The sequence below is a fragment of the Onychostruthus taczanowskii genome, unplaced genomic scaffold (genome assembly GCF_017590055.1).
Source record: "Onychostruthus taczanowskii isolate IOZ18803 unplaced genomic scaffold, ASM1759005v1 scaffold29, whole genome shotgun sequence".
Lineage (NCBI taxonomy): Eukaryota > Metazoa > Chordata > Aves > Passeriformes > Passeridae > Onychostruthus > Onychostruthus taczanowskii.
In genome coordinates this window covers 1,474,502-1,487,112 of record NW_024500239.1, presented here as the reverse complement: position 1 = coordinate 1,487,112, position 12,611 = coordinate 1,474,502, and the positions used below count along the sequence as shown (strand labels likewise).

The 12,611-nt window shown below is 38.1% G+C and overlaps 1 protein-coding gene across 1 annotated transcript in view; it reads left to right on the top strand.

Moving 5' to 3' along the window:
- Positions 1-12,611, top strand: part of EPB41L4B (erythrocyte membrane protein band 4.1 like 4B) — a 169,248-nt gene that overhangs the window by 139,824 nt on the left and 16,813 nt on the right. The gene's annotated exons all lie outside the window — the stretch shown is intronic.

Genomic DNA, 12,611 nt, shown 5'->3' with positions numbered 1-12,611 from the left:
TCACTTCTTTTTGCCACAGTTTTGTTCAGAGCTTACCTAATAACCAATCCCAAGACATGTACCTGCACTTTCATGTTTCATCGGCAGAGTTCTCTTTCTCACTTTAGGCAAAATTGCCTAAAATGTGTTGAAAATGAACTTATTTTTTTGGAGCTATGTGATTTATATTTTTGATTAAAAGCCAGAGAGAGATGCCGGTCTGAAATTTAAATACCTCTTGACTTCAATGATCTCAACTCTTTCATCTCAGATTCTCAGCAGATTTCCTGCATAATCATAATATGATCCTTAACTTCCTCCAAGTCATCCTGCATTGCAAAAAATTCTAATGCCAGATAGCTCCTCTGCTGCCCAAAGGCATTTTTGCTGTCTTCTAGAAACCACGTTTAAAGCATATAAAAAGCATGACAAGGACAGCATTACATTTTGGGCATAAATATTTTTGTATTAAGGTAATTCTGTCCTGAGCATTGCTTTCAGTACATGGTTAGGTCCTAGTTTACAGTATTGGAAAGGTGCTGTGGGGTTGTGTCTTTTGCTTCCGAGACAGTATTGTCATTGTCTGTAAATAACTGCTTGTGTCCTGTTACCCTGGATGAGAGCTGTGGGGATCCACAAGACACAGGCAGACTGAAACTGAAACTAGCAGGAAGGAGGTTGCACAAGATAGGTATCAGTCTCTTCCCAGATCAGAAGTGATAGGAAAAGAAGAAACGGCCTTAAATTGCATATTAGTAACATTTTGTTCACTGAAAGGTTTATAAAGCATTGGCACGGGCTGCCCAGGGAAGTGGTTGAGTTGACAGCACTGGAGGTATTTAAAAGACTTGTAGATGTTGCTCTGAGAGACATGGTTTAAGGAGGGAACTTGGCAGTGCTGGTTGTGGTTGGACTTGATCTGGAGGGCCTTTTCCAGCATAAGTGATTTCATGATTCTATCTAGGTTAGATTGTCCCTTTCTATATTAGTAGCACATTTGTGGCTAAATTGTAATTATCTGTTGGAATTTACAAATCAATTTCTTATTCTAAAAAACATACGATGTCTTACTGTGTTAATCAGAATTTAATAAATGAGTCATGAAGACTTCAGCAACTGACCTGCTCTATATAACATAAGTTTGGTTGGTTTTGGTGGTTGTTTTTTTTTCCATTTAACAGAAATCAGCAATGCACACTTTTTCCTTTTCCAGATTAATATACAGGCTTTTTGCCCTAAATATTTTACCAAATTATGCTTTCCCCTTCCCTACCCCACCACCCACTGACATAATTTATCACACTGTATGTTCATGAACTAACCTTCCATTGACTTTCTTGGGTTTAATATTTTGGAGAGCAGGTACTGCCCAGCATCAATCAACCCTTTTTGTTTTGTTTAACATCTATAAAGGTCAGCTTGTTCTCTACAGAGCAGGTATTGTTTACAGACCTTTCTCTGCAGTTTCACTGACTACAGGCTGCTCTCAGTTGAGGTTTGAATGAAAAGTTTACTCTTCAGGGAGAGAGGCTCCAAGCAAAGACAAGCTAAGGGCAAATGTGTAGCTTTGAGACAGTCTGATTATTTAATAGTTCTGTTGTGATAGAATGTGCTGTCTGTTATTTGAGGGTCAAGGTAATGTACAGCTTAGCATCGTGTTACTCTAGAGTCTGTGGTCATGTGCTGGTTTTGTATGCTGTGACCTGGCCCTTGGGAATTGGTTATTAATTGCACCCATTTATTTCACATTCAGTGACAGATACAGTATCTGAAGGGGTCGTTCATGTTGTCTTATTTGGGGTATTTGCCTGAGGTGATAGAGACAGAAGTTCAGATTCCTGTGTAGTCAAGGTTTTTCTGCAGAGGGTTAGTCAAACAGCTCTCTTGTCTTTGTTGTCTGGACTAGAAAGACAAAGACACCTAAATTGGTCATCCAAAATTAGGTTTTGTAATTTGTTTTGGTCATGATGTATGCTTCCAAACTTCCCCAGTTCACTGGAGAGCTGGTCATTTGAAGCAGCTTTAGATATCCTCCCTTCTTTTCTGTAGCATTACTGGTAGAGGGTGATTAATAGTCACTGAGTGAAGTGCATGATCTTCGTTGTTCATTGTCTAACCACTGATGCTTCCTGATGCCCTTGGGTTTTATCCATGCTTTGCTGCTGTTGCCAGCAAAACAGTGAAAGCTACCAAATACAGTGGAATATGTGCTGAGAATTACACTTAGAAGTGGAGCTCAGAAAACGAAATTAACTTATAAAAATGTGAGGATTACTGAATAGAGTGAATTAATAGAAATCATCAAGGCTGCAATGCAGGGATGAGAGCAATCAAATTTGTCTACTCTGTCAGCCTGGAGGAGGTATTGTGATATATACAAGAACCAGCTGAGCTCTAATGGTCACTTAGTCATCAATACTTAGACTGCCAGTAACAGCAGGGCAATTATGAGGCAGACTGATTTCAGGAAATCATTTTGCGGGAAAAATAATGTACATTTACTAATGCAGATTGCCTAGAGGGAAAGGTATCCTTTTGTGCTCTGCAGTCCTAAACCCCTGTGGTTTATGCACACTTCTATTCATTTTTCAATTAGATCCTACAATTAATTGACTACAACATATTACTTGTTGTCCTTAAAACAATTATAGTGTGAGTCTTCATCTTTTTTTATCACTCTATTGTGAATTTTAGCACTGTATCCTTTTAGCTTGTATTTGAACAAGATTCAGTCCCTCCTGCTTTTGTGTTTCAGAAAAGCAAATGGATTTTAAAAATGCAGCATCATATACAAAGAATTATTTTAACACATTAAGAGCATCCTTAATGAGGTATATTAGAATAAGTTTTGTCAGTGTAGTAGTCTCTTTCTCCTCCTGCACTCGCTCCTTGTGTTTCTAGCTGGAACTGGAAATCACTGAACTTTAAGCTATTTTGTTGTGGCTTATGATTGGTGTGATTTCTGACGTGTGTATGAATGCAGAGCTTTTCTTGTTTAGTTACAGAAAGCTCAGTCTTAAGACACTGAATGAGTATAACAGCTGCTACACCACACTGACAATATCTTCTTGACCAAGAGAGAAATCAGTGTGCACAAACTTTAGTTTCACCTAATGGAGTGGGACAAAAGTAATAAGAGTTCTACATGCAACATGGAGCTATTCCTAAACTTAGACTAAGGTTTGTAATGCAAGGTGGATGGGCTAGGACTAAGTCATAATCACATCCAAAGAGGTATCAGAGAGCAGTAATTTACAGCTGGCTATGTACTTGCAAATTACACCCTATCTCATGCTGTATCAAGTGAATAATTTTCTAGAGCTTGACCTGCCATCTATTGGTGGAAAACGGAAAGTAGAAAATTATTTGCCTATTTAAAGCTTGAAAGATAACGTTTAAAAGGTATAAATTACCAGTATGATGGCTTAAAAATAAAAAATAAATGCTTTCAGTGTAATACAGGATATTTTTATTTAGGATTAGTTGGAAACAAGTATTCCTATATTAGTGATAGCATTGCTAGGGTATGCAGTCCTGTTCATTCAAAGGGATCGCACTCACTTAGTCTGAAAGTGTACAAAATTTGATGCATTAGCATCTACTATTTTGGAAATAAAGTGAAGGTAACCATGTCAAAAGTGAGTCAGCTCAGGGGGAAAATGGGAGAAGTTTTTGTATCTTGATGGAGGTGATAAAACATCCCTGCAAACTCTCAGTAGATAGTGAGCAAGAGGTAGTGAATAGAGCAAAATAAGTAATGTATCTTTTCATTCTACTTCCCTTTAATGTTTGTTCTATTAATAAGGAAGAGTTAATTTAATTTTTAGTTGCTAAATTTTTATGAAAATGTTGCAAAGTTGCAATAAGCCAAATAAGAGAGTGCGAAGTGAGTTCAGCACTTCTTGCCTTCATTTTGAAATTAAGAACTTTTCACTTTCTGTGCAAAACAATTTTTCAGTGGAAGACAGACAAACATATCAAACTCTAATATCTCCATAACCAGTCCTTTTGGCATTAAGTTATAAACGAGAGTGAGTATAATGTAATTCAAGACTGATATTTGATAAGAACATTAGCATGTATCTACTATCTAACTGACTGAAAGTATAGATCAAGTATCTCTGCATGCCCCCAAGATCTTTGAAACAGCTCAGAGACAAATTTACAAATGCTTTACTTACAGTGAACTACATACTGAAGAAAAAATAGGACTCTTGAAGACTGTGATATATTTCAGAATTTTACATCTTTATCACAAAAACAACAACAAAGTTTCTTAGTATAAGATGAATTAGATGCAATAAGTATACAATGGGGAATATTAAAAATGTTATTTCCCAAGCCAGCTTCTCAATTAACAGTATTTGGACACTCAAATTTACATGCAATGGAAAATTATGAGCAAAAGAATTTGCAAAAAGAAACAGTTTGTCTGTTACACATAGGAATAAGAAGTAAAAGCAAAAAGCAGGATGTCAAATGCACATTTATTACCAGTTTCAAGTTCATGCCCTTTAACTCCCTATTAAACTAAGATAAAGCGAAGAACAGCAATTGCGAAAGCAAACATCAATACAAAAAGCTTACAGCAACAGGCAATAAATCTAGTTCCATGTGAACTCAAGGAATACTCTAAATTTACTCATGTTGCAAAGGACCATTATTTTCTCCTGCAAGAAAAGGGCACCAGCTGGATGGGAACACATTGCAAAGGGATGCACTGTAAGGCTCAGTCAAACTGAGCATGGGACATTTGACTGGGGATTTGTTGGAAGTGCTCGGGACCCATCCAGCATAAGGCTCCTGGGAGCACACAGCTTGAATCAAGCAGATGCAGGTTACCTGAGCATCATTTAGGTTATATAAGGCATGTCAGTAACTAGGGATGGGACTTAGAACATTTTAGAACAATCATAGTCTTTGGGCAACCAGATAAATGGGTGAATACATAAAGAATTATAAATAGGACTTGTGACTAATATGTAGCTCTGCAAAGTACAGGGCTTTATTGGTAGATGCCAGTTTCATAAGCAGTCTGTTGAATTACTAACATGCAAGATAACGGAGTGTCAGGCTCAGAGACAGCCCCTTGAAACTTAGTTTAAAATTCACTAAATTACCTAAAACTCTTTGCTATTTAGGGATTTGCTATTTACAGATTTTGTCCCATTCATCCATTATGGAAAAAGTCAGTGAAGAAACAAGAGGGAATTCTAAAAGATGAACTCCAAGCTTCTACATTTACTTTTTATTTTTCCTCTCTTTTAAGTGATTTAAATTCATTGGCTCAGTATATTTTCCCCCATTATCTGTATACTGAGCAGAACAACTTGGTGCACTCTGTAGATATATGACAAATGATTCAACACTTTTCTATTTCTTCAATTAATTGAAAGTGAATTCTCAAAAAAAATAAAAATATCCACAAAGTGAAATCTATTGCTGACTTTGCACCTGTGGACCCCATGATAAATTGGATATGATGTGTATATGAGCAGGAAAAGCTTCCAAAAATAGGGAATGGTGTTAAACAGAAAAAAAACTTTGAGGCAGGTATCATATAATTCAGTGCTTTTAAATAATCAGTGGTCCATTGGCTAACATTTTATAAAACTTGAGATGAAGGTAAGGTGCAATGTCAGAAGATAGTTTGGATCAAGAGGGCAGAATCTTTTTCCTGGAGAGGTGATAAATTCTGCCAAGTGCATTTATTTTTTTGTCACTTTTTGTCCTTTTTCATATGCTGTCCTAACCATTCTCTGGCATTCCATGCACCTGCTTTATGGTTGTAGAAGTTATAAAATGTGCAAATGTCTATCAGTAAATCTGGTTTCTGCCAGATCATGCAAGCAGAGCTGGTTCTGGAACTTAAGACTTTGGCTGTACTCCATAGCAGGCCTGAGCAGATGGGACCTCATTTGAGAAGATATTTACACCAGACAACTGGAGGATCCTGTAGAACCTGTGTGCCTGCAGAGATAGAAAATGCTCTGTAGCTAATGACTGTGAGATTGTTGCACAGTGGTGGGATGTTTGCTGTGCCTGTACGATGCGTGGTTCAGTGGCCATTTCCAGATTTGCCTGTGAAGCTGGAGGACTGAGGTTGTGGTGTCACAGCTGCACATGTAGATGGGTGCTGGATGGTTTAATCTGCTCCAGCTTCCTTAGTGAGGCTGAACACTAACCCTACAAGCAAAATTACTTAGCTTTAAGTCAAATAATCTATGAAGCTCTGGGGTTTCACAGATGGCTCTCCTGAGGACTGTAGAAGTGATAAACTACATTTGCAAAGCAGTGTAGTTTCTAGAGTAGTACTCCAGTGGAAGTACTGTGGGTGCTGAAATTACTTTAAAGTTTGATCAGTTTATGGGAGGCGTTATAGGATGTGCTTGACTGCAGTGATGGTGACCTGAGGCCAGCTGACAGGCAAGGTCCCAGGGAGTCTGTTCCCTGATGATGGAGAGCATCTGCCAAACACCACAGACAGGGCAGTGCAAGACTGTCTGTGTGCCTGTGTGCTTCTCCTTTTGTGCAATTAGTGCACTTATCATTTTTAGTCCAGAGCTTTTCTCAATACCTCTGAAATTATATAGATTGCCACCACTTCAGCAGTGTTTAGGAAGGTCAGAAAACTTGAGGGTCATGAACGCTTTTGAAGCTTTAAAAAAAAAAAAAAAAAAAAAAGAAGAAAAGTACCTGAAATCTAAAATAAAGGATCATTCCATGCCAGTAGCAGCTTTCTCTTTTGCTTGAAAGCAACATCAGAGTAAGTGAAAAGAATCAAGTAAATGCAAGCAAACAGATTTTAAACCAGCTGGCATCTACCTCCTACAGCAAGCGGAGAAGACAAATCTTTAGCAAAGCTTTTATGACCTCTGAATTGTTGTAAATCAGGTCTGATATGTTCAATCATACTTTTGCTCAGCGTCTTTTTTATTTAAGATTGTTGCTTTACTTTTCAAGCAAATATGTTCCATGTTCTGAGTAGCAGTAAGCAAGTGTAATATCTGCCTAAGAATAATAAAAGTGAACAATACATAGACAATGCTTTCCAGACATAGAGTATAAAACATCATCTTTTTGTACTGGCTGAGTCTCCTCTTCCGCTCTACAATAATCAATGTGATACAGGAATGCTCAGCTTCTGTGCAAAGACTGAAACCAGGTATATCTTTTTACATTTTCTCTCAATGAGACAAGTACAGTGATGAAGCTGTCACAAAGACTTTTGATAAAAGGCATATTGATCACCTTTCTTTTGACCTGAGAAGTACATTATTCCTTTTGTCTCAGCAGCTGCGAAGTTCCTCACTGTGATTAGTGACAATTGCATTTAGATTTCAGTGAGTAACTATTGTGTGTTTGTTTTCTTTTCAGCCATCTAATGAATTGATATATGTGTAATTCTAATTCACATTTTTCCTGTGTGATAACAAGTGTGATACTAACAGCTTGGCTGTTCTGTGAAATTTCAATTGAATGTCTCCAGGCTTCAGCAGAAAATGGGAACATCTGCTTTCTGAACTGTTTTTTGACTGGATGAGTGACTCAACTTGTAAAGCCAGCAAAAAGATCAAGTAAACTTTCTTTTTATTTGCCACACAATTGAATAATCAGAACTGATAAGAAATTTTTTTTTTCTTCTTCTTTGATTAAAGTAAAATCTGGTTGTCTACATTTTCCTTTCAAAAGTCTATATTGGAAAATATCCTGAAATGAATGTCAGAGAGTATTAAGAAGGGTAGATAGAAAGATCAGGCCATTTTGAAATTAAATAGTGGTTCATTTTCAAGTGATGTTGGGTTATTAATTTCAATGAACTCACATTTCCAATCAAAATGTCATTTCTGAATTAGGCACTAAAAACTGCACTGACAAAGTGCTGATTCAAGCCTTTTAAAATTTATTTTTTAAATATAGAGGAAATTTAATCAGCACCATTTATTTTGTAACACATTCAGTTTGAATAAATAGGCATTTTCTGATGACAATTCCTAAGCCGTAGTAGTCCTTTTTGATGAACCACAATTGGTACATTAGTGACCAGAGATTTTCTCTTCTGGTCTATTCTGCTTTTTGCTGTTACTCACAACAGTGGGTAAATTCTGTACAGAAGCATAGTATATATTTAATTTTCTGTAGTCTGTCTACTAGCAAGCAAAACGAAAACAGAAATACAATAATTGACTTGTGAGATTTACATCCAGACAGATCTTTTTCTATGACTTTATACAAAGCCTATTATAAATCTTATAACTCAGAGGAATAGCAATAGTAGAATAACCAATAAGTCAAACTGATAAAATTGAAGTTTTCATAAACCTCGGCGCATCTATGGTAATTCCACAGTTCTATGCCTTGTCCCAGATATTGCATATCATAGAAGAAAATTGTGATTCAATTGCGGGAGAAAGAAAATAGGAGTTCCCTAATTCTAACTTATTAGCTATCATGGTAACTGGATTGCAAACCAATGACCTCAGTAGGAAGGGTTCCCTTCTGTTCATATCCCTCATATGACTCTTTGGAAAAAAAAGCTAAACTGTTTTGAGCTGAGGAAGAAAAATTCTGCAGAATTATATATTCTGTACAACCATTTTAAGCCTGATTAATAGAAAACAGTTCTTGCATACTTCTCAGAATTATTCCTTGGAACTTGTCCACAAAACAATCACTATGGAAGAACTATGGATTTATGGTTTGCTTTATGGTATGACATTCTTCTCATTTTCAGCAAAACAAGACAAAAAGCTCCTACTTTCTAGGAGATACAGCTGGTGAGGTCAGGAAAGTAAACCTCTATAAAATTCAGTTAGCAAGTTAATGTCATTTATTGGTCCTTTGTCAAAAGGTTGACTAGAATCTTGCAAGTGCTCCAGTGCTGTGGAATGTCACCTGGCGTCTTCTGGCAAAGTACCAGATATTGCCAGGACGATTGTGATGAAGGAGCTGGCCCTGCCATCTGGCATACACACCCAGCCATGTGCACATGCTCTGCTGAGAGCTCTCTTGGCAGTGCTGGAGATGGGAAGTCATGTGCCAAGCACAGTGGGCCTCCGACCACCTGAATTTGTGCACAATTTGGCACTCATTTCATGCTTCATCCAAGTTGAGCAAACTGTCACAATTTAGAACCATGAAGCTCAAGTGCTCACATACAGATAGAATCTGATGTTTGCATCAGTGGCTGAGCTGCCCAGACTTCAGACAAAGCTTGTTCTCTTCAAAATATCTGTGGTCAGGAGATCCCATATTTGTGTGTGCCTCTAAAGTAATTTTGCCCTTCAGATCTCTCATGTCTTGCTGCTACTGGTTTTGAGAAAGAGTTGAGGAAACTGTGCTTTCTCTTTTCTTCCTCACCAAGAGCAGGGTGATGAGGCAGTATGGATAAAGACTTTTCTGTACATCTGTAGTGTGGCTCAAATTGGGCATATTCCTGCACCAGCAACAATTAGTTCCCAAGATCATAGAGAGCACACTCAAAAAGCACCAGGCACAGGATTGCAAAAGAAACCCCAAAACCAAACCAAAAACCAAAACCCAACAACAAATCAGAATGATACCCTGCTCTTACCCTCCCCCAAGAAAAAAGTGTATCCTGGGTCTTAGCCTGCAGCTATCCCAGGGCTCTTGGGAAGAAATTCAAAAGTAAGCACCGTAAGCCCCCTCATCATTCCCAAGTTATGAAGTTGACTGGACCAGTTTTTGCTCCTTTTACATTTTAGAAGACTTCAGGGTTTTTCTGAATTGAAAGAGTAAACTATAATCTTCTCAGGGACCACAACATCAGCAAAGGTTGCGAGACAACAGTGTTTTCACCTCGTCCATCACCACATGATGCTGGGAAGGGGTCTTTGAGGCAGTGGTGTTGAAAACATGCCTCACAGGAAGTTTTCAGGCCCAGTTTGGCTCCCCTGTGAGCTCCTGTTGGGATGGGCAGGAAGTTGGTGACTGGGGACCAGGATCTGCCTGTGACATTTTATTCATAGTGTATTTTTTCTGTTGAAGAGGTGCCACAAGCAGATCTCCAGGGAGACAACTGTCATTGTTTAGCCTCTCATTTCCATTTTACTTTTCCTACTCCCTATAATGTTTTTCAGTTGTCTTCACAGAGATGTCTTTAATAAGGGATCCTCTCAATCCTTTGCTCAATAAACAAAATATGGGGAAGCACAGCTCTCCTCAAATGGGAAGAGCCTTCTGGCATTGAAACTGCTGTCATTCCTGGGCCAAGCAGAATAGTTCTATACTTGCACTCTTGGTCCAAAGGAGATATTTCTTTTGTAATTAAGGATGGGCAAGAGTGAGTAATGTGCTAATAGCCCTAATTGATTTGGATTATCCCTTGGCTGGGACTAATCTCTTTAGCCATGGGACATACCTGAGTGCAGTGTCTCAGACTGGGAGACTGGCTTTTAGGGTAATATCCCACAGACACAGAGACATCTGATGTGTTTCACGGCACTGAATTGGCAAAGTATTACAATGCAGGTGTTTGAATATGTATATGCCTAATGAGCTCTTGTGTTTGAACACAACTAGATTTTACTTGCAAGACAGAATCTTTGTGTTTATTTAATGCTTGATGGTTGGCAATATGAATTATTCATAGTCAAGGGAGTGAGGTTATGAATAAATAGGTTTTTATTTATAACATTTATCACAAAACATTTACTAGTTATGGGATTGAATTTGTTCATGCATGAATCTTAAACCAAGCAACACATTGCTCCTTATAGACTTTCGTCTTCTACTCCAGCTGGTCTTGTTGATAGGATCAAGTAGATTTGTATCCACTACATTTAAAGAAGCAATGCTCTGCTTCCTATGTGTTGGAAAAGGTGACATATTATAATGGGAAATTATTATTGTCTTATAGAAGCTTAATTCAGAGTCGGCTTTTACAGTAGTGAGACAGTTGTAGCACAGCACAGCAGTCAGCACTCTTATGTGTACTTGAGATTGTAACTTGTGAGAGGTCACCAAAATTTGTAGGCACATACATAGATTAAGGCTGCAGTAGTCCCTGGGATTGGTCACATGCTGAAGGTGAAAATACACTCAAGTGTTCTTCTGTATAGATATATAAATAGGGCACCAGTTTGTAATTTTAACTTTTTCTGCAGCTCCACTGACTTTAATCTACCTGTACTATTCTTTTCCTTTATAATAATGAACTGTATAAACTCCTGGGGATTTTATCAGAGCTCAATAGCCCAGAAAAATAGGACAGAAAATTGGTGCAAAGTATTTCTTACTATCTTGACATTCAAGGAGACTGTGATGGGTTGAGTTTCTAGATGCTTAAGGACTTTCAGCCAGCTTTTGCTCTTAAACAAGTAGAGATTGATTACACTAGAGAGACAAACTATTTGTTTCTGTTGGACTAAGGTCAAGCACTGTTTGTGCCAATGTGTCATAACTTTTCAAGAGAGGAATGTGATCCTGAGGGTTCTAAAAAAGGGCAGGTGTGTCACATGGTTATTAATCAGCCTTTGTGGGAATGTTCCTGGGTTCAAATTCTCCGTGTTAATAAGTCCCGTTGAACTAACATTTATTGGGTGATGAGCCATCAGTGTCTATACTTAGAAATAATCAGGTGTGGTGAGGGGTGAGTTTTTCCATCTGGTACAGAATACAATCTGCTTGCTGGCAATGAAATTGGGAAGTATGTCTTACCTGGGGCACTCTCAGCTGGAAGGAATCACAACACTCATTTCCTCCTCTTCATGTTATCCATCTTTAGTGACTTTCTTCTGTGAAAACAGCCTCCATCTGCAGAGATGCCACTTGATTTTGTTAGCTGTGGACGTGGTGTAGGCACCTGCCACTGGATCACCGTTGATTTCATTGGTAAAAGCCAAGGGACAAAAAAAGTAATTTTGCATTGACTGTCCCAGAAATGCAGCTAATGCAGCAACTGTTGGGGAGCAACCATATGCAGTGCGTACCTACTGCTTTCTGTTTGTTTGATTTCTGTATTTTAAACAAAGACCAAGAAATCTTTAGTCTGCATTTTAGCCAACACACCAAGACTGTGACATCATTTTGCCTCGCCACATTTTCCTCAGGGGATGGTGACTGGGCTGCCAGACCATTCTGTGGTTATGTTCTGCTTAAGCTTGCTCACCTTCACAGCACCAACGAAAGAGTACTGAAAATCCTAAAGACTGTGAGAGCATGGACACTGTCTTGTTTTGTCACATCTGAATTGTTCTTATTCTGTATTCTTTTGAAGAATGACTTCTCAAAAATATTCACAAGGCAAAGTTATGTCTTAAAAATGATCCAAGACCTGCATTTTCTTCCAATGTGCTTTAGAGATGCTGGACTGATTTAATAACACTATTACCATCATCCCTCATGCTCTCCCAATACCTCTAAAATCCCTTTGCTTGCAACCCATAATTACAGTCCTTAGAGTGAAAATCTAGAGTACTTGATCCCTAAAGGTAGCATTAAAAAGCTACTAGCACCAACGAAAATTTTTAGGGCTGTCCTTGTAAATTGTTACAGAAGGTGACATGAAGATTCAGGATTATATCCAGAGCATCTTAACTACTGTGATTTAGGTAGACCAGCTTGCAAATAGCATATAGTTTATACTGCAGCCACAATCTACTATGCATAAA